Source organism: Piliocolobus tephrosceles, chromosome 18, assembly GCF_002776525.5.
Source record: "Piliocolobus tephrosceles isolate RC106 chromosome 18, ASM277652v3, whole genome shotgun sequence".
NCBI lineage: Eukaryota > Metazoa > Chordata > Mammalia > Primates > Cercopithecidae > Piliocolobus > Piliocolobus tephrosceles.
This window is the reverse complement of record NC_045451.1, coordinates 68,658,401-68,681,802: the sequence shown is the minus strand read 5'-3', so window position 1 is coordinate 68,681,802 and position 23,402 is coordinate 68,658,401. Positions and strand designations below refer to the sequence as shown.

General features: G+C 39.2%; 1 protein-coding gene and 1 non-coding gene across 3 annotated transcripts in view; both read right to left on the bottom strand.

The window, feature by feature from the left end:
* PTPRM (protein tyrosine phosphatase receptor type M) overlaps positions 1-23,402 on the bottom strand; it is an 846,383-nt gene that overhangs the window by 402,723 nt on the left and 420,258 nt on the right. The window lies entirely within an intron of this gene.
* Positions 11,122-11,334, bottom strand: LOC111553640. Its single transcript, XR_002735021.1, has one exon. It is a non-coding gene; the product is annotated as a small nucleolar RNA U3 (small nucleolar RNA).

Here is a 23,402-nt window from a genome sequence, read left to right as displayed (position 1 = left end):
CCCATGGTTTCCGGGAAACAGGGCAAGAAATATGCCAATTCCACTCCTGGGAAAAGCCAAAAGATGAGAGAAGCAGGAAGAGGAAACCTCCTTTACCTGTGCTGTTTTGTGCAAGGATGCTTTCGGTGCAAGCATTTTCTCACGAAGTCTGTGATAAATTACACAGGAAGGCCAGAAAAGAAGCCTCATAATGTAATATGCAAATGCTTCCTGCTAAACATTTATTATGTGAACAGGGCCACTGTAACTCATGTGGCTCTCACTCACGGAAACACCAATCATGGCTGTGAGTTTTTCCTGCATAGCATACATGCCCATTATTCTTAAAAAGAAGTTTTATAAGGAAATTTAAACTTCACTGAGATGTCTTCAAAGTATTTATAAATGTTTACTTGGGACAGGAGATATGAGCTAGTAATCACAGAGCAGTAGTTATTACCTATGCAAAAATAGATTTATCTTAATTACTAACCACGACACAGATCAACCTGAGCTGGCAGGCAGCGGGCTTAACAGCGGCGAGTTGGAAGGTCTCAAGTTCATTTGCTCCAACAAACCCTCACAAGGGCTCCAACAGCATCAGGCAACCCATGAATCCTTCTTTCACCTCTTGTTCTGCTAAGTCACCATAATGCCAAATAAATTAGGTTCCCGCTTAACGCATGGAGCTCCACAGATCCACTGCGATTCAGGGGATGTTCTGAAGGATGTCCCCAGCTCTAACATAGTTCTTAAAGTTATTTTTAATCAGGAAAAAAGACTACTTATTCCACAATTAGAAATTAAAAGGTTTAAAATACAAAAGACAGATTGTATACTCAAGTATAAAATGAGTGTCAGCTGTGTAATAAAAGTAATAAAATGACTTTTGAGAACTGTAATCAGAGGAGTTGAAGAGAGTGAGCAGCCCTGAGGGGCATTAGGCTCCTGGGACAGGGAAGGTCACTCTTGAGATGATTAAAAAAAAAAAAAAAAAAAAGGCACCACTACATAAAGAAAAATAATGTTGGAAGTAGGGCCAAGAGTCTTGGATATGAACCCGGGCCCCGCTATTCACCCGCTGTACAATGTAAGGAGTTTTCAATTTTCTGAACCGCAGTTTACCCGTCTGTAAAATGGGCATATGTTAACCTCAGCCACTGATCTGGGAATTAGTTGGGATTACTTATATAAAAGTAGTTTGAAAAAGATAAAGGTGTGTATCAAAGTGAGGCAATATTTCTGCACTAGAAAGCTAGGACTAGAAAATAAAAACTTCCCAGAGATATGACTTTGAAGAGAGCTTGTTTGTTTTTTAATAGGAAAAAGACAACAAGAGGCAATATGTGAAGATATTTGAGTTATATACGTACAAAAATCAGATGGCTCTACTTCAGATGGTTTATGAATGTTTTTGATTTGTTTGTAACACAGTTGACTTGAATATCAAAGGACATTCTTTAATTGAGACAGACGTTTTCTACAGTTTTGTTGCCCTGCCTTTGAGTATATTTTTCCATGCATTCACCAGCCATGCCCAAAGGACCACTCTTTAAATAAATTCTGAAATAAATTTAACACTTAGCTATACAAGCTGCACACATGCTTCTGGAAAATACAATATAGTGTATGCTCATCATTTACATAACCAGACAGCTGGAGTCTACAGAAATGCAAATTTTGTCATCACTTATATGCACTGCTTCACTGAAATGCATGGGTGAGGGGGAACCATTTGAGGGAAAAGAGTTAGCAACAAATTCAATCCTTAAGTAAATAAAAAAAAAGAAATCAAATTTTCTGTAAAAGTAGGGTAAACGGCGATTGTCTTGATCTGATTCTCTGTGTTTATTCCAACTTGTGGCACAAGCCACAGGGTCCCCCATAAGCTCTCTTTCTGGCTTCGTGCCATGTATGGCAATTCCTAGGTTGGTGCAAAAGTAATTGTGGTTTTTGGATTACCAGTTACTTTTACACCAGCCTAATAGCTGTTGAAACACTGCTCCCTTTCCTGATGCCATCGGCTCTCCCTCATTACGTCTTTCATCCCTCATGCCAGAGGTCAGTCATCTTCTGAACTGAATTACTGGTGGCCGCAAGCAATACTAACTTGGCCCCATCCTATCTTTGCAAACTCAGTTCCAAGCCTGTCAGAACATTTTCTTTTTTTTTTTTTTAAGTTCACTAGATAGGCAGGCAAACAGCCAGTCAAAATATGAGAACTCATGCCAAATATTATCCATTTGAATTGCCTGAATAATTTTTCTACACAATTCCCTATAAGGCGGACATTACTCACATGGCGCACACACTCAATTTACATAAAAACATAGGCTAGATTCATGAATTGCAAAATTACAGTGATTCTATGGATCCCTTTCGTAAGAGACTTACCCACCATGCCCCTCTCAACCCTTACTGTAAGTAAGTGGTTGCTTTCAATTTGGTTTTCAAAACAATTTTCAGTTCACTCTCAATCAGAGAAAGTGACTTGGAGTGGAGAAATTCAGTGCACAGCTGAGATTCCCCCGTCATGTTCTCTTTGGCCCTATGAAATTCCTGAATAGGTCAGTCTATAAAGGACGCATTTCCATTTCTTTTTAGAGACATGGAATTTCCACATAGTCCACAGTGGGCCATCAGAAAAGTTAAACTAAATGATTTTGAGGGCTGGAAGAATGCACTCAGTTTCCATTGAAATAAGTGACTGAACTTGGTGTTTCTATGGTCAAGAAAAGGAAAACAAATATTTATCTTCCTTCTTCCCTAAGTTTCTTTAAATAGAATGGTCACAGACAGAAGGCCAAGAGGCAACACTAGGAGAGCATAGTTAAGGAACGCCAGCTTGTATGTAATAGACCCTCAAATGTGCATTAAATGAAGCTGTTGAACTAATGATGCAATTATACAGATGCAAAGAAATACATAATCTCGTAAAAGAGTTCATGTCCATAATGTAATTAACTCCCAGAATTTAGTTTCGGGCTTTACGCCACAGCTATGACTTTATTTTTGCCTAGTAATCTTCAAGATAACATGAGGATCCGAACTGATCCGTACTTTATTCAGCAGATGTGATAGGTGATCAGACCACCTTCTGCAAGTGTAGACACCAGATGTCTTGGCTGAGGCACCTTCATCTCTCTTTCTAAATCTGGAGAATAATTCTGTTGTCTATACTAGAAATGGGATGCCCAAATTTGCCAACTGTATTAGTCTGTTCTCACGCTGCTAATAAACGCATACCCAAGACTGGGTAATTTATAAAAGAAAGAGGTTTAATGCACTGACTGTTCCACATGGCTGGGGAGGCCTCACAATCATGGCGGAAGGCCAAGGAGAAGCAAAGGCATTTCTTGACTTACACGGCTGTAGGCAAGAGGGAGCTTGTGCAGGGGAGCCTCCATTTATAAAATCATCAGCTCTCACGAGACTTATTCACTACCACAAGAACAGTATAGGGGAAACCACCACCATGATTCAACTATCTCCACCTGGCCCCACTCCTGACGTGGGGATTATTACAAGTCAAGGTGAGATTTGGGTGGGGACACTGCCAAACCATATCACCAACCCTTTTCTCAGCCATGGCAAAATGAGACACACTCTGGGTAACAGCACAAAAGCACAAGCCACATTGTTTTGCATATTTCATTTTCTTTTTGGTCCTAATAGAGAATTTTTAGAGAGTTCTTTGATATTTCAGTTTTTAATCAAAACAAAACATTTTGAATTAAAAAAAATAAGAACTCCTAAAACCCATTAGTCTGTTGAGTTGTCAACTCAGTGGGCAGAGATATATCAGCATTTCTTGTCCTTCATCTCAGCCTGCGAATTGCAATCATGGAGAGATGTTCTGCGAAATTCACTTTACTTCACCTCTGTTGGGGGATGATACATTATTGGTTCTCAAACTTTAAAATGCATCAGAATCACCAGCACGACTGTTAAAACAAGATTGCTGGGTCCTGCCACTCAAGAGTTTCTGATTCAATACATCTGAGTTGGAGCCTAGGAGTCTGCATTCTCCAGGGTGCTGATGTTTGCTGGTCCGGAGACCACCCTGTGACAATCACGGACACAGGAGAATACACAGAGCTGGGTCCCCATTTTTTCCCAGACTCATGGATCTTTCTTGCCAACATTCTGCATTCTCACACCAGGCATCCAAGGATGTGACATTATGTCTTTTCTGCCTATGGTTCTGACTTTTGCCTTGTTCCAAGTCTTGCTTACTTCTAACCTAACTCAATAGTGGGTGCTGGTTGGGTACTAATGAGTTAGCATGTGCTCAGGTCAAATCTTGCTTATTTCTAACCTACTCAATAGGGGGTGCTGGTTGGGTACTAATGAGTTAGCATGCGTTCAGGTCAAATGATACCTGGTAAGGAATTATGTGCTCTACTACCCAAATGTCTTGTCCTGTTGGTGGGACCTTCATTCCCTTCTCAACATTTGCTTTTAAATGTTATCAAGGTTTTTAGAAACAGAAGTGAAATAACAAAACAGAGAAACTATGCATATATGCATCTATTCGGCATCCAGACACCTAAATGTCTATTAGGCACTCTTTCCAGATGCATTTTCTGCCTTGGGGGAGGGCTTCATAAATCTAGACAGAGCGTGAATGTCAGTGGATGAATTACCTGCAATTTTTCTATGATCTCATCTCACGTGGTCAACTGATGGCCAAAATAATCAGGAGCAGTTTTCCACATTTAACAATAACTCTTTTTTAAGTTCTGAAACTTAATGGCATTAGCTGAGGCAGAACTGTTCAAGGAAACCATAGGAAAACATCAATTATGACACACAGCAGGTGCCGACTGTGAATGTTGTGCTAGAGGCCATAAATCTATGTCTTAACATTGGTAGAATATTATGTGTTCAGTAAGACCATTCTTACTCCCTTCTGCCTGCAGGCTTTCCAAACGTCGGACATGGCTACCTGACATTATTCAATCTCACCAGGCCAACTGGCTGCTAGAGCTCAGTAAAGAAAAACTATCATGGCTTTTTATTAAGAAAGATTAGGCAGACAAGCGCACATGGGTTTGGGAGCCACACAGACTTGACTACTGGATTCTTGGAATCACTTCACAATTATTGCTAGTTTTGGAATACATATCTGAGAATAACTCTATAAAGTCACAAAAGTCAGTGTGTATCTGGCTGGTGGAGGGACAAAATACAAAAACAAAAACAAACTTATCAATCAGTTGTCCGGCACCAGAAAACCTTTAGCCTAAGTGGCAGTCCAATCTCTCAGCAGCTCCACCTTTCGAGCCAGGTACACACACACCCATTCACATACACCAAATTTCACTTCAGAAAAACGGTAACTGGACAATGGCCTGTGACACACAAAACTGAGGAGGTGGCAGTAATTATCCCAGCAATTCTGTCAGCAAAGACATTAGCACTTACAGGCCTAACGAGGCTCCATCCTGGAGTTTACAAGAAGTCTGTCACTATCCCCTAACAGAGGACACAGGAAAGAAATGTGCCAGCCCTGCTGAGCAGAGACTTGCAATGAATCCAGACCCCTCGCCAAAGTCATCAGACAGCAAGAGGCAGTGCAGCTGCCAGACCCGCAGTCTCAGGCTCATGCTGAATGGAGCATGCTACTCTGCTCTCCTTCAAAGCTGCAGTTGCTCACTCTTCTGCCTCCAATCAGACATTTCCGGTTTGCTTGAAAACGCTATTTTCACTAAACATTTTAGAAATGGTGCTCTCTTTCCTAGGTGCCTGCAATGTTCCACCCATTTATCGCCACCACCATTCTTCATAGGCCAAGAAGTCATTTGCTATGTTCCAAATTCAGTAGTTTATTCAAGTGCCTGCCATTGCTGGAAAGAATGTGAACAGGTCTTTGGAAAAGCACATAAATGTTAGCAATCGTAAAAGCTACTTTCTTGACTTCCTATGAAAGAACATTTAGCCTGCACTACCATTCAGAACTGATTTTCATCTCTTTTCTTGTGACTTCATGATATAGGGTGTGAAACGGATGCGGCAGTCACCATAAGGTGTAACTCTGTGTTTCTATCAAATACAAAAAAGGTAGGTTTAAAGATGCCACTTTAGACCAATGTCCATGAACATAAATATTTATTCCAAAGGGTCCTATTGCCAGCTTGATTTTAGATGTGCTCATCTCTTTGCTTAACTAAGCAACTCTCTACAACATCAACAATTATCTTGGCATGAAAATATGAATCGAGGCCAGGCCCCCAAGTGAGAATTCTGTTATGCAAATACACCTGTAGAAACCCAAACATATTATTTTATATATTCACTTATTGGCACATAGTAAGATCATTATACATCAAAAGAGGGGAATAAACAAAATGATATGATTAATAACAGACACATGACACCTTAATAAATGCATCTACTGACAGTTTATCTAACTGTGGACTTTTGCCTAAATAAAGCATCATATTCAACTATCTACAATTTAAATGTAAATTCCTGGCATCCATGATTCTGATGGGTTGATTTTATGTGTCAGGTTGCCAAGGTAAGAGGCAGCCTAGACATCTGGTGAAAAATGTTTCTGGTGAGGGTGTTTCTGGGTGTTTAACACCTGCATCAGGTTCCTGAGCAAAGCAGACTGCCTTCCCTAATGCAGGTGGGCCTTGTCCAACAGGTTGAAGGCTGAATACAACAAAAAGACTGGTAATTCCCCTTGCCTGACCGCTTCTGAATTGGGACATTGTTTTTTGTTTTTCTTTTTGTTTTCCTGGCCTGCAGGCATGAACTGAAATATCGGCTCTTCCTGGGTCTTCAGCCTGCTGCCTTTACAACTGGAACCACACCAGCACAGGCTCTTCTGGTCTCCACTTGGCCAACTGCAGATCTTGGGACTTGTCAGCCTCCACACATGTGGGCCAAATCCTTATCATAAATCTTTGTGTGTGTGCACACACATATCACACTGGTTCTGTTTCTTGGAGAACCCTAGTACAATAATTTCCCTACATTTGAGCATCCGTCTATCTTGTATCTGTTACTACTCTTTCAAAACAAATGCTCAATTAGAATCAACATATTATATTAGGTTGGTGCAAAAGTGGTTGCAAAAAAATTTTTGCCATTGTCGAAAGCCGCAATTACTTTTGCACCAACTTAAGACTATCTCCTGAACAATTGAAAGTCCCTCCTGCAAACTGCCATCAGTACTGTCTTCTGTGCCTAGCATCCCATCCCACTTGCCTCTGCTCAGAGAGGGATTGTAGCTTCTTTCTGGAAAGCCCAGCTCAAAGCTTGCTTTCTCAAAGGACTCACCCCAATCGCCCAGCCTATATTGATACTATCATCTGTATCACTGACTTGACTCTTATGGTAAATACTGGTTATATACCAGGTTCTCAAATAACATTGTCTCACTCCATGTCATCTAGTTATAACACCGATGAGAAAAATATGTCAATTTCCAGCCAGTGCCACTGTCTGTGTGGAGTTCGTACGTTCTCCCCATGTCTGTGAAGGTTTTCTCCAGGTACTTTGGTTTCCTAACACATCCCAAAGACGTGCATAACAGGTTAATGGGATTCCCTCAAATGTCCCAGTGTAAGTGAGTGTGGGGCTATGTGAGTGCACTCTGCAATGGAAGGGCATCCTGTCCAGGGCTGATTCCCACCTGTGTCCTGAACTGCCAATATAGGCTCTGACTACCTGAGACGCTAAGCAGGAATAAGCAGGTTGGAAAATGAATGAATACAAATAATAAAAACTCATAAAGTGTACAATAATTATCCAAATGCACAATAAATAATATTGTACAGGTCAGGCATAGTGGCTCACGTCTGTAATCCCAGCAGTTTGGGAGGCCGAAGCAGGCAGATCACTTGAGGCCAAGAGTTTGAGATCAGCCTGACCAACATGGCAAAATCCTGTCTCTATTAAAAATACAAAAATTAGCCAGGTGTGGTGGCACATGCCTTAATCCCAGCTACAGAGGAGGCTGAGGCATGAAAATCACTTAAACCCGGGTGGTGGAGGTTGCAGTGAGCTGAGATTGTGCCACTGCACTCCAGCCTGGGCAACACAGCGAGATTGTCTCAGAAAAACATTTTTAAAAAATGGTGTTTAAAAGTACTTGGGGAGCCTGCCATATTTGTAATTTTTTTCACTATATGAATATTCTTTCTATAAATATGTAATGCTTTTTTCCTATTAGTCCACAAACATCTTCATGAGGAATAAAGGCAGTACTTTTAATAGTGTCATGTTTTAATTTTTAAAAATTGATACATACAAATTTCACATATTTGTGGAGTACACGTGATATTTTGATGCACGTATACAATGTGTAATAATCAAATCAGGGTAATTGGGGCTTCCATTGCCTCAAACATTTCTCAATTCTTTGTGCTAAGAACATTCCAAATCTTCTCTTGCAGCTATTTTGAAATATACAATAAATTATTACTAACTATAGTCATCCTACTATGATATTGAACACTAGAACTTACTCCTTCAAGCTAACTGTACTTTTGTACCCATTAACAACCTCTTTTCATCCCTCCAACCCCTTACCCTTCCCAGCCTCTGGTAACCACCATTCTACTCTCTAACTCCACGAGATCAACTTTTTTAGCTCCAGCATGAGAGTAGAACCTGTAGCATCTGTGATTCTGTGCCTGCCCTGTTTAATTTAACATAATGTCCTCCGGACTCATCCATGTTGCTTCAAATGACAAAACTTCATTTTTTAATGGCGGAATAATATTCTTTTATGTATATACACTATATTTTACTTATCCATTCATCCATTGATGGACACTGGGTTGACTCTGTATCTTCACTATTGTAAACAGAACTGCAATAAATATGAGAGTGCAGATCTCCCTACACTGATTTCCTTTCTTTTGCAACATACCCAAATACCCAGCAGTGGGATTGCTGGATTACACAGTAGCTCTATTTTTAGTTTTTGAGGCACCTCTACATTGCTTTCCATAACGGCTAAACTAATTTACATTCCCACCAACACTGGCATAAGAGTTCTCCTTTCTCTGCATCCTTGCCAGTATCTGCTATATTTTTCTTTGGATAATAGACACATTAACTGTGATGAAAAGTTACCTCATTGTGGTTTGATCTGTACTTCTCTAATTATTGGTAATGTTGAGCATTTTTTTCATACATCTGTTGGCCATTTGTATGTCTGCTTTTGAGAAATGTCCACTTAGATCATTTGCTCATTTTTCAAACAGATTTTTGTTATTGTTGTTGAGTTGTTTGAGTTCCTCATATATTCTAGTTATTAATCCCTATTTATCCAATGGATAGATTGCAAATAATTTCTCCAATTCTGTAGGTTGTCTCTTCACTTTTTTGTCTCCTTTGCTGTGCAGCTTTAAAAAAAAATCTGAATTGTCTATTTTTGCTTTGGTTCCCTGCGTTTTCGTTAACAAAAAGTATTTGTCCATACCAATGATGTACCAAAGCAATTCTCCTACAAAACGTGTTTTCTTTTAGTAGTTTTATAGTTTCAGTCTTAGATTTAAGTCTTTACAGCATTTTGATTTGAGTTTTATATTTGGTGACAGGGGTCTAGTTTTATTATTCTGCATGCAGAGATCCAGTTTTCTTAGCACTATTTATTGAAGAGACTGTCATCTCCCTATCGTACGCTCTTGAAGCCTTTATCAAAAATGAGTTGACTATAAACATGCAGATTTACTAACGGGCTCTCTTCTGTTCCATTGGTCTATGTGTCTGTTTTTATGCAGCACCATGCTGTTTTGCTTACTTTGCAGTATATTTTCAAATCAGGTACTGTGATGCCTCTAGCCTTGTTCTTTTTGCTAAGATTGCTTTGGTTATTCAGGGTTTTCTGTGGTTCCATATGAATATCAGGATTGTTTTTCTATTTCTGTCAACAATGTCATTTGTATTTTGTTAGGAATTGCAATGAATCTATGGATTGCTTTAAGGTAATATAGGCATTTTAAGATTATTTAATAATTCTTCTAATCCATACACATGTAATCGTTTTTCAGTTTTTGGTGTTTTTAATTCCCTTCATTAGTGTTTTACAGGTTTTGCTGTAGAAAACTTTCATTGATTTAAATTTATCTCTAGATATTTTATTTTTTTGGTAACTTTCTTGTGATAGCTTTCTTGATTTCATTTTCAGATTGTTTGCACTTTATGTATAGTAATACTACTGACTTTTGTTATGCTGATATTGTACCTTGCATCATTATTGAAATTGATTACACATTCTGATAGCTTTTTAATAGTTTTTAAGGTATTTCTAAATATAAGATCATGTCATCTGCAAACAAGAACAATCTGACTTCTTCCTTTCCAATTCGGAGATTTTATTTTTTTCTCTAGCTTGATTTCTCTGGCCATGACTCCCATTACCATGTGGAATGAAAGTGGTGAAAGTGGGCATCCTTGTCTTCTTCCAGATTTTAGAGGAAAACATTCACATTATTCCCTGTTCGGTATGATGTTAGCTGTATGTCATATATTGCCTTTATCATTTTGAGGTAGGTGCAAGTTTGCTGAGAGACTTTATCACGAGGAGATATTAAATTTTATCAAAAGCTTTCTCTGTACCTATAGAGATGATCATATGACTTTTGTCTTTTACACTATTGATGTAGTGTATCACATTCATTGATTTGTGTATGTTGAACCATCCTTGTATCCCTGGGATAAATCTCACTTGATCATGGTGTTTTTTTTTTTTTTTTTTTTTTTTTTAAGAAAGAGAAAGAAAAAAAAGGAAAAAAAAAGAGTAAATAGATAATTTCCAACATGCTTTACCTACCAAGAAAAAAACGCTTTTGTCTCTTCACCAGCAAACCCTTTTACAAAATCTTGAAGAGAACTAAACACAGTAGACTAAGCAATAATGAACTTTCTGAAAACACTACCTAGTAAAAACCTTCAGAAGCCCAGAAAAACCAAGGAATACTGGAATTAGAAAACCCATTTTTGAGAGCCATGTGACAGACCAAGCAGCCCACCCCACAAGGATCCCTTCAGCAAGCAAAGAACAAAGGAAAAAACCTCTCACTTGACATGTTCTCCAAACAACTTGCCTGTTAAATGCTAAAGCTACCACCCTCATGTACAACAAAAACACTGTTCTTAGTACACAACAATCAAATGGGAAGCACTCAGACTGCACGCTCTCCATCTTACTCTCCCAGAGGAAGACAAGAACAATCACCAGTGGCACCTGGCAGCTGCACTGAAGCAACACCAAGAGCCAGCTTCACGCTCAGGAGAGAGCACTGTGCCTCCTCATGGTTTCCAGTGCTCTACCCATTCAGAGAAACCTCCCTGGTAATGAACGGTAGAAATCATCCCTGAAAGTATGGTCTTTGTAACTTTTTAATGTGCTGTTGGATTTATGATGTTAATATTTTGTTGGGGATTTTTACACTTACGTTCATCATGATGATGCCTGTAGTTGTCCTATTTGTTAAATCTTTGTCTGGTTTTGGTATCAGGGCTATGCTTGCCTATTACAATGAGTTAGGAAGAATTCTCTCTTCAAATTTTTGGAATAATTGTGGAAGAATCGGTCTCAATTCTAATTTATAAATTTGGTAGAATTCAGCAGTAAAGCCATCTGATCCTCGGCTTTTCTTTGTTGGGAGGCTTTTTATTACTGATTCAATCTCATTGCTAATTACTGGTCTGTACAGATTTTCTGTCTCTTCCTGGTTCTATCTTGGTTGATTATATGTGTCCAGGAATCTGTTGTTGTTTAGTTGTTCCTAATAGTTTCTAATGATTATTTCTATTTCTGTGGTATCAATTGTAATGTCTCCTTTTTGTTCTATTTTTTTTGGGGGTCTTTTCTGTTTTTCTCTTGATCTAGCTAAAGGTTTATCTATTTTGTTTATCTTTTCTGAAAACCAATTTTTCATTTTGTTAATCTCTGTTAGTCTCTATTTTTGTCTCCATTTCATTTAATTTTGCTCTGATATTTATTATTTCTTTCCTTGTACTAATTTTTTATTTGGGTTGTTCTTGCTTTTCTTGGTTTCCTGAGGTGCATCATTAGGTTATTTGAAACCTTTCTACTTTTTGATGTAGGTATTTATTACTATAAACTTCCCTCTTAGAACTGCTTTTGCTAAATCTTATAGGTTTTGGTATGTTGTCTTTCCATTTTCATTTGTTTCAATTTTTTTATTTCCTTCTTCACTTCTTCATTAACTCAATGATCATTCAGGAGCATATTACTTAATTTCCATATATTTGTCCAGTTTCCAACATTTCTCTTGTTACTGATTTGTACTTTTATTCCATTGTGTTCTGATAAAATACTTGAAGTGATTTTGACTTTTTTATATTTATTGAAGTATGTTTTGTTGCCTAACATGTAGTGTAACCTGGAGAAAATTCCATGTGCTGATGAGAAGAAGGTGTATACTGCAGTTGTTGGATGAAAGGTTCTGTTATGTCTGCTAGGTTCATGTGGTCCGTAGGGTAGTTTAAGTCCAATATTTCTTTGTTGGTTTTCTGTCTAGTTTATTTATCTAATGCTGCAAGCAAGTTTGATGTTGAAGTCCCCAACTATGATTGTAATGGAGTCTATCTCTTCCATTAGCGCTAATGATATTTGCTTTATATATCTGGTGCACCAACCAGTGTTGGGTGTGTGTGTGTGTGTGTGTGTGTGTGTGTGATTTATATCTTCTTGCTGAATTCATCCCTTCATAATTATGTAGTGACCTTGTCTCTTTTTATGTTTTTTGACTTAAAGTTCTAGTTTGTCTGACATAACTATAGTAACTAGTGCAGACTTTTGGTTTCTTTTTGCATAAATTATTTTTTCCCATCTCTTCACCTTCGATCTATATCTCTTTACAGGTGAGGTCAGTTTCTTGAAGGCAGAATATGGTTGGGTCTTGCTATATTATATATTTTTATGCATTCAGTGAGTCTATATCTTTCATTTGGGAGATTTAAACTGTTTATATGCACGGTTGTTATTAATAGGTGAGAACTTATTCCTGTCATTTTCTTCACTGTCTTTTGTTTGTTTTGTAAATCCTTTATTCATTTCTTCCTCTCTGATGTGTATCTTTGAGATTTGGTCGCTTTCTGTAGTAATAACATTTCATTCCTTTCTGTTTCTCATATACGTATCTGCTCTTTCAGTAAGTTTCATATTTTAGTGTGCTTTCACGGTGATGGAGAGCATCCTTTACTTCCAGATGTAGGTCTCTCTTAAGCATTTCTCATATAGCCAGTCTAGGGTGACAAATCCCATTGGTTTTTGTTTGTCTAGGAAACACTTTGTATCTTCTTATGTTCTGAAGGACACCTTTGGTGAATATAGTATTCTTCACCAGGAATTTTTTTCTTTCTTTCAGTACTTCGAATATATCACTCAATTTTCTCCTGACCTATATGGTTTCTGCTGAGAAATCTGCTGTTAATCTGATGGGAATTTCCTTATATGTGACTTGATGCTTTTCTCTTAACTTTTGACAGTTTAACTATAATGTGCCTCAGAGAGGAAACTTTTGAGTTAAGCATACTCAGAAATCTTTAAGCTTCCTTAAAGATTTGGATGTCTACATCTAAGATTTAAGAAATGTTTATTTATTATTCCAGGTTTAATAGGCTTTTCTATGCTTTTTTTCTATCTCTTCACCTCTGGCATTCACAGTATTTGAATGTTTGTTCACTTGATGATGTCCTATATGCCATTTAGGCTTTCTTTTTAAAACTCTTTTCTTCATTCATTTATGTCTGACTGGGTTATTTCAAAAGGCCTATCTTTAAGTTCAGTAATTCTTTCTTCTGCTTGATGTAATCCATTGTTGAAGGTCTCAACTGTATTTTTATTTCATTCATTCAATTCTTCAGTGCCAGGAAGCCTTTTTGATGATATGCCATTAATGTCTGTTTTCAATTGTGTGGTGGTAGGATGGTAGGAGATGCTCATAATAACTTTGTTTGTAAATATGTATTCTTTGATTTAACCTACCACTACTACTACTACTACCACCACTACTACTACTACTACTACTGCCATCATTCACTGATTCACCAAAAACTGGATAAATAATTGTCTTGTTTTTATTAATGTTTCTCACATTTACACATAGCTCACATTTGTTTCAATATTTAATATTACAAGGTTTTTGGGTCTTTATTTTGAAGGCTGGTGATGTTTTCATGACCAGAAATATCACATGGTAACTTATTTATTTTAATTAGTCAATGGTAAAATTGGTTTTGATATACAATGTTTCCCTTAAAGTAATAGTTTCCCAGAACCTATCAATAAGTTAGGACTTCCTGTACTGTACTACCACTTTTCTGTGTGTGTGTGTGAATATTTTTCTCAAATAAGCTGCAAATTCATGCACAACTCTTTGTTGCCCCTGGTCCCTGGATCTACTGTCTACCCACCTGTAGGTGTTTACTGATGATGACAAGAAAGATACTTAGAGATATTAGCAAATGTGAAGTGTGACTTCTCACTTCTGCCATTTTAGTGTAGAAAGGAAGTACTTGTGAAGCTCAAAGAAGCACTCAGTGAAACAACAATGCTTTGACACTTAATCTATCAATTCCTGTGGATAAATCTTCTCTAGTGAAGCAACTATTTGACTGTAATAAGAAGAGTTTCCATTGCCTCCATGCTCAATGAAGTGAATGATTTAGGCAGACAGTTAAAAAAAGTTATACTTTTGTAGTCAAAATATCTTGTTAAACAAGATCATATCCAGGACTCCAAAAGATAAAACAGTTTTTAGTGCAGGTGCTCTGGTGGGAGCAGGAATGAGGCTGTAATAACTCCCTCTCCCACCCACTCAGGGCACGGCACTGAGGAAAATACACGTCGGTTTTAAGCAAAGTAGCTCTTGTTCCTTAATGGAGTCACAGATTCTTTTTCTTTTTGCCTAACTTTCTTTCCCTTATCATATATCTTTTTCCAGAGGCTGGTCGATGGTTTAAAAGCTTTTCCTGGCTGGGCGCGGTGGCTCAAGCCTGTAATCCCAGCACTTTGGGAGGCCGAGACGGGCGGATCACGAGGTCAGGAGATCGAGACCATCCTGGCTAACACGGTGAAACCCCGTCTCTACTAAAAAAATACAAAAAGCTAGCTGGGCGAGGTGGCGGCGCCTGTAATCTCAGCTACTCGGGAGGCTGAGGCAGGAGAATGGCGTAAACCTGGGAGGCGGAGCTTGCAGTGAGCTGAGATCCGGCCACTGCACTCCAGCCTGGGCGACAGAGCAAGACTCCGTCTCAAAAAAAAAAAAAAAAAAAAAAGCTTTTCCTATGCCCTAGAAAGATCATATTGGATAAATACCTCTAGAGACTTTGTTAATCTCCGAGAATCTGAAACATCATCCATGTATCTCATGATGGGTTCTTTCCTACGTAATTCCCATAAGTTTTGGGCTTCCTACTCACATCCCATAACTTATGGGCCTTTATAGCATTCACTGCTTTTTTTTTTTCTGGCAATCAGAAACTATGTGGACAATCAACAAAACCCTTTGTGTCAGTTACTAATGAGAACAAGCTCTCTCGGTTCAGGCAGCTAAGATTTTATGAGTTTAAAACTAAACCAAACCTAAGATGCTCACAAAGTTGCTAGATTGGGTTGCTACTAAAAATATAAATCTGCTTGGTGCAGCTGGTTCCTTTCATTCTGGAAAATTATTTGCTGCAAGGATGTTAATGAAATTAGTCCCTGCTATTCTATTATGTGCAACTGCCTTGCAAACCAATATTTCTGTTTTACTTTACTACTTCTGAAGATTGCCTTAGATTTGCCTCTGTTCTTTGCCATCTCATCTCCCTCTCATCTCATTCCTCCCTTCTTTTAGCTTTCCTCCTCTCTCTCCCTTCTTTTCTTTACAGTCATAAGTCATTCTCTAGTCATAAATAATAATAATTCCATTGATATTACTGGTAAGGTCACTACAATCCGCAGGTGGTTAAAGGCATGGTGTCCCTTAAATAAAACAACCACTACATCCCCTATTTTGCATTACTTCTCGCTTTAGCACAGCTATCAACATAAATCATGTTTAACAGTGAGTGAGGTGTAAAGTGTTTCTAAAGAGAATTTTTTTAAAGTTTCCCCAATGCTCTCATGAAATCCTTCTTAAGGTCATGGAAGATGCAGAAAAGCAAATTAGGAACCTCATTCATGGTTTCTTCATTCTCAAGAATATATTGCTATTAACTGTAAGAATACAAATTCACTGATTCCACTGAATTACACTCAATTATACTGGGTCAGTAAGCTTAAAGCAAACCAGAAGCTTAATCTGAATCATTTTCACAAGGCCTCCATTAGCTACAGCAATCATTCATGTAAGAAACCATTACTACACCCTGTCGCCTACAAAACCTGGCACATTGAGACAAGCTTCCTGCAATCCACCCATCCCCCGTCCCCCGTCCCCCAGGCCCTGCCATCATTTATAAACAGAGCACTGGGCTGACATTAACATAGTCTATCCTTGAAGAAAAAAACAACATTTAAAAAGGCAGCATGAATGGAGAAGGCACTTCTCTGTCTCAGTGATCAGTGTAGACTGTCTACATGTAAACCCTCTGTTTAAGTCTCAAGGGCAGAAGGCTAAGAGCTTCATCTCCATGAATCAATGCCAATCAGCATTGCCATCTTTTTGGGAAGAACTCCTGAATCATAAAAATAACCTAGTTGAGGCTTTTAACCCTAAAAGATTCTGGCTGAATATTGAATAATTTTTATATTCATATTTTTAATATTTGTAAGTAGTTATCACTCAAAAATACTATCATTGAAACCAATTAGTACACAGCAAGCTATTTGTGACATTATCCAAAGTTAAGTCAACATTGTCTCTTCTTCTTAAGAGAATATAATCTAAAATAAACTAGCTGCAATGAAGGATCAGGAGAATCAAACCTCAGAACACACTTAGCACACATACAAACACACACGATTTTTCACATTGCAAAAATACAAAGGCATTGGTGCATTTTGCATGACAGTTAGTGTTAGCATAGATGGTAAGAGTAAATGTTCAGAAAATATCAGGAGTGGCCAGGGTGCAGTGGCTCATGCCTGTAATCCCAACACTTTGGGAGGCTGAGGCCAGTGAATTACACGAGGCCAGGAGTTCAAGACCAACCTGGCCAACATGGTGAAACTCTGTCTCTACTAAAAATACAAAAATTAGCCAGGTGTGGTGGTGCATGCTTGTAATCCCAGCTACTCGGAGGGGGAGACACAAGAATCAAATGATCCCGGGAGGTGGAGGTTGCAGTGAGCCGGGATGGTGCCACTGCACTCCAGCCTGAGTAACAGAGAAACACTCTGCCTCAAAAGAAAAAAAAGGAAGAAGAAGAAAGAAAATGTCAGGAGAAAACATCATCCTGAGAAAAGAGAAAGCTCTGAAGAGCTTCACAAAGGAAGAGAGCGAAGGTGAGGCCTGTGAGAGATGAAGTGTGGAGGATGAGAGCAGAGGGTGGCCAGTGAATAATATAGGAATGGTTTTCCTACTCTGGAAACTCACAGAAAGTGTGTGGAAGTAAATGAATTCAACATTAAAAATGTTAACCAGAAGTTTTAAAAAAACTTTAACCAAGAAGAATTGGCTATGCTAGAAAAACTGAATTCAACAAGGGGACAGGAGGTTATCTAGCAGGATGAAATGAATAAATCCCATATGCATAGTGGGTGGACAGGAATCCTGCAGCTTCTTGCTTGGAAGTAAGAACATACAGAAGTGCTTCTTATAATGCTTACATGTCCTGCTCAAGGAGTCATGGCTAAATTTTAATTAGTGTTAAGAAATAAACATTAGCATGCATTGTAAATAAAGCACTATGTTAAGATGAACCAAGATGGGCAGCAGCTGGCAATCACAGATGTGAGTAAGTTCTACTGTGTTTCTACATATTGCTCTAAGCATGGACCAGAACCATAGAGTAGAAAATATTCTTAGGTGACCAGGTATATAAAAGTAAGGAATCTGTTTTTCTCTTTCCTGAGAAAATGAAACACATTTCAAAACCCTGTAAAAGGCTTTGATTCTTGTATGCATTCGTCTGAGCTAAGCTGCTTTAAACCCTGTTACTCAGTACTGAGGACTTGAACTATAGGGGATCTGTTACCACATTCATTTCAAATTCTGATAAGTTCTCCAGAATTTTTCTAAAATGCTTTTAGTCCATCTATTTGAGCACTGGGACTTAGACAGCTCTCCTTTTATCTTCAAACTTCAAAGCATAATTTTGAAATAAAGGTTTACTTTTCTGCAGAATTCTGAAAGTTTTATACTGTCAGGGACAATCGGTTGGAGTTTTTTGAAATGTATCCTGACTGAAATATCTCATTTGCATCAGGGTTTGTGTACACTCAAACTCGACAACTATTCTAGAGTCTACTACCCCCTGGACACTGCTTGAAGTTTACTCTTTAAATACTAAAAACGAAAGAATGAATAAGACATACTATTTGATAGCACAACAGGGTGACTATCGTCAATAATAACCGATTTGTACATTTTAAAATAAACTAAAAGAATACAATTGGATTGTTTGTAACACAAAGGATAAATGCTTGAGGAGATGGAAACTCCATTCTCCATAATGTGGTTATTATGCATTGCACGCCTGTATCAAAACATCTCATTTACCCCATATGTGTGTGTGTGTGTGTGTGTGTACATATACATGTATATATATACACACATATATAAAGTAAAGGTCCCCAACCTGCCGAGAGCAGGAAGTGAGGCAGGGGCAGGCGAGCATCACCATATATACACACACACACACACACACACACATATATATACACACTACCCACAAAAATTAAAAATTACACAATATTAAAAAATATTAATCACGAAGGTAGATTTTCAAAATATTTCACACAGCTACACAGATTTGAAATTTTTAGTCCCCTAGCAATGAAGTAGCTACATCATAGCAGAAAGAATCCAGTTTGGAGCCAGGAAGCATTTGGGATTGCATTGAACTTTGTGTGACCTCTGAATACCATTTAACCTCTTTGAATCCAAGCTTCCTGACTTGGAAAATGAGGATACTGTTCTCTCTCTTGCAATCGTTATGAGGATTAGGTAAGAAAATGGACGTGGCAGTACTTACAAACTCTAATGCCCTCAAGAAGGTGGTGGCATTTTTCTTGACTCTTCGGTGACTATGGTGGCTGATCAGCAGTCATGACTGCCCTTGCTTTGTTAGAAACACCAGGTGCTTCATAGCATGAGGCTGCTTCCTATCTTGACCTTATTTGGAGACTATTACGTAAAGAATACTGAAGCACATTGTTTTCCAGAACACACCATATCCTAACAATTTACAGTTTCATTCATCAAGTTAACAGTATTTCAAGGCAAATTGATCAGTTACCGACCTTGATAACATCAATTTAGCAGTATAGATGAAAATCTCAAATGTCTCTGGCTCTTCAGCATTCAATATTGAGTGGAAGTAGGGTATTCATTGACAGCTTTATTACTTTATTTTACTCCTGCATGTTTCTATGTGACAGTAAAGCAGCTAAACACACATTAAATAAGTGCTGAGATAACTTGATAATGACCTTTCACAGATGATTTTCTCGATGAAGGTTAGTGGCAAAGAAGACAGGCAAACACGTTGCAAAAGTAGAAAGTAGGACGGCTTCTAGTTCTGATCAAGACAGCACTAGGAGCACTAACTTAAATGTTTAAAATACTTCCTGGGCTCCTAGGCTGTGCCACGCATTAGTACACAAGAGAAAAAAGGTCAGATGAAGGCCTTACACAAAATGATGAGAAAGCCGGAGGAAAAAAGTGTAGTTCTAGCCTATGAGACAAACACCTATATTGAAAGTGCTATGGCAGGACAGGGGCAGGGCAAAGCCTCTGTGTGGTGAGTAAGACAGGCGTTCCTGTTCCTTTATACCAACAGGCCCCAAGGTTTTTGGCACCAAGGACCAGTGTTGTAGAAGACAATTTTCCCACTAACCAGGTTGCAGTGATAGCTTCGGGATGCAATGTTCCACCTCCGATCATCAGGCACTCGATTCTCAGAAGAAGCATGCAACCTAGATCCCTTGCATCACAGTTCATCACAGGGTTTGCACTCACACGAAAATCTAACGCTGCTGCTGATCTGACAGGAGGCAGAACACAGGTGCTGCTGCTCGCCCATCCCAGCTCACTTTCTGCTATCGGGGGGCTGGGGACCCTAACACATATACTTTATCAAGTATATGTGTCTGACAAGCAGAAAAGAGGAGGAAAAGACATTTCTGAGAAAGTGAGCAGGACTGAAAAGACACGGAAGTAAGGAAGAGAATGCCAGAATCGTGGCGAATGTAGACACTGCCAAACAAGAACTATCAGGAGGGCCTGGTCAGGGCCCTGAGTCATGAATATGAGGCCTCACAGTCCTTGTAGAAGCTTCCTGACTTTTAATAACCCTCAGAGAAAGATAGACCATCACACGCCACATAACAACATTTCCGTCAACAACGACCCACGTATACCACAGTGGTCCCATGCTGGAGCTGCAAACTTCCTGCCGCCTAGTGACATCCTAGCTGTCCTAACGTCACAGCATGACACACTACTGAGGTGTTTGTGGTGATGGTGCTGTAAAGAAATCTACTCCACTGCCAGTCATATAAAAGTCAAGCACATACGATCATGTACAGTACATAATACTTGCTAATGATAATAGACAACCATGTTACTGGTTTATGGATTTACTATAATATACTTTTTAATACTTATTTTACAGCGTTCTACTTATACTAAAAATAATAATAATAATAAAGTTAACTGTGAAGCAGCCTCAGGCAGGACCTTCAGGAGGTATCCAGCAGAAGGCCTTGTTATTCTCGGAGATGAACGCTCCATGAACGTTACTGCCCACTGAAGACCTTCCATGGACAGGATGTGGAGGTTGGACCAGCGCTATCAGTGATCCTGACCCAGCATAGGCCTAGGCTCATGTGTGTTTGTGTTTTAGGTATCAAAAAAGTTTTACATGTAAGGAAAAAAAGTAAAAACTTAAAAACAGAAAACAGCTTATAGAATAAGAATATAAAAAAGAAAATATTTTGTACAGTTGTACAATGTGTTTGTGTTTTAAGCTAAGTGTTATTACAAAAGAGTCAAACAATGAAAAATGAATTGAAAAGTACAAAAGTTTAAGGAAGCTAGGGTTAATTTATATTAAAGACACAAAGTAAAAAAATAAATTTAGTGTAACCTAACTGTACAGTGTTTGTAAAGTCTACAGCGGTGTACAGTAATGTCCTAGGCCTTCATATTCACTCACCACTAGGTTCCTGACACCCAGAGCAACTTCTAGTCCTGTAAGCTCCATTCATGGTGGATGTCCTGTGCAGGTGTGCCATTTTTATCTTTGATACCATATTTTTACTATATATTTTCTATGTTTCATTCATTGTTGATTAGGCACTAATGCAGACTGAATCACATGGACTCAGTCTAGAAAATACCTGTTGAAAGCCCGCACTAGGCTAGGTGCTGTGTGTGCATTCATAGACAAGATGTGCCACAGAGTTCCAGCCTGGGTGACAGAGTAAGACTCCATCTCAAAGCTGATCCAAATATCTCCTCCAATTTGAAATTTTCTGACATATGGATCAAAACTAATCTGTCTTCAGTATTCCCACATCATTTTCTAAAGACTTTAATGAGATAAAATTCACACACAGTAAATTCACCTATTGAAGAGTTCTCAGTATATCATAGGGTATGCAACTATTACCACAATCTAATCTGAAAATATTTTCATGCCCCCTAAAAAAACCATTTCTCATTAGCAGTAATCACTCCTCCTCCCTCTGCCCCAGCCCCAGTTTAGCTACACAAATACCATTGTGTTCCAAGAGTCTACAGTATTCAGTACAGTAACATGCTGTACAATTTTTCAGCCTAGGAGCCTTGGCTATACCATATAGCCTGGGTGTGTAGCAGGCTCTGCCACCTATGATTGGGTAAGTACCCTATATGATGTTCACACAATGACCAAATCACCTAAAGATGCATTTCTCAGAACACAGTCCCATTGTTTAAGGATGCATGACTGCATATACTTAATACTCATATATATATATTTCAGCACTTTGTCCTGTCATATCACAATCATTCCTCTGGGGCAAGTATGGGAGCCCAAGAGCTTCAGCTGGAAGATCAGGTGGGAAAAGTATAGGGGCTGGGATGGAGGGGAGACTGCCTCACACTTTAATTGATGTAAGTGGCTCCATGGAGGAAAAGATAATGACCATTCATTGCTGATTAGGCACTAATGCAGACTGAATCACATGGACTCAGTCTAGAAAATATTAGTTGAAAGCCCGCACTAGGCTAGGTGCTGTGTGTGCATTCATTGACAAGGCAGATACGATTCCTGACAATTTCAGGCTTCCAGTGTAGCAGGGATGTTAGATGTTTAAAAAATAATAAGGGAATGCACAGCTCCATTATTCAGAGATTGCTTAGGGAAAGCCTCCCTGAGGAGGGGATATTTAGGTAGAGAGTGAAGGCGGCGTTGGCGGGGGCAGAGAGGCAGAAGTAGTGGAAGACCGGCGGGAGGGGAGGTGTGATTCCACCTTCATGGTGCTTCATAAGCAGGGAGAGCACCTTGATCTCAAGAAAATGAAAGTGCTAAGGCTGAAGCTTAGAAAGCAGTGGGGAAAAATAAGGGGAACTGATGAAGAGGGGGCCAGAACCAGATGAGAGGGGAATGTGCGTCAACCACTCATTTCCATTCCCAGAGTGCCTTCGATGGCTCAACTCAGGCACAGCAAGCAAGCCAGACAAAAGCCCTGCCAGGCCAGCTCATGCTCCAGTGGAGGGAGACAGATGAGCATGCGAAATCCCAGTGTCGGGCCTGCCTGGCTGTGAGAAGAGTCATGGAGAAACAGGAAGCACGCAACAGGGAGGAGGATAGGGGAGCTGTGTGTTAAGGAGTCTCTTACTGTCCAGTTTTGCTTACAAATGGTCGGACTGAATGTGCATTTATAAGAGACCTCTGATGGCTGGACACAGTGGCTCCAATCTGTGATCCCAGTGCTTTTAGAGGCAGAGATGGCAAGACTGTTTGAGCCCAGGAGTTCGAGACCAGCCTGAGCAACGTAGTGAGGCCCAGTCCCTACACAAATTTTAAAAATTAGCCAGGCGTGGTGGCATGTGCCTGTAGTCCTAGCTACCTGGGAGGCTGAGGCCAGAGGATCACTTGAACCCAGGAGGTTGAGGCTGCAGTGAGCTGTGATCACCACTGCACTCCAGCCCGGGTGACAGCGTAAGACCCTATCTCTAAAAATAATAAAAATAAAATAAAAAACATAGCTGGCTGTAGGGTAGAGCAACTCTAGAGGGCAGCAGAGTGAATACGGGTGCAATGAGGAGCCATAGCAGTGGCTGAGGCTA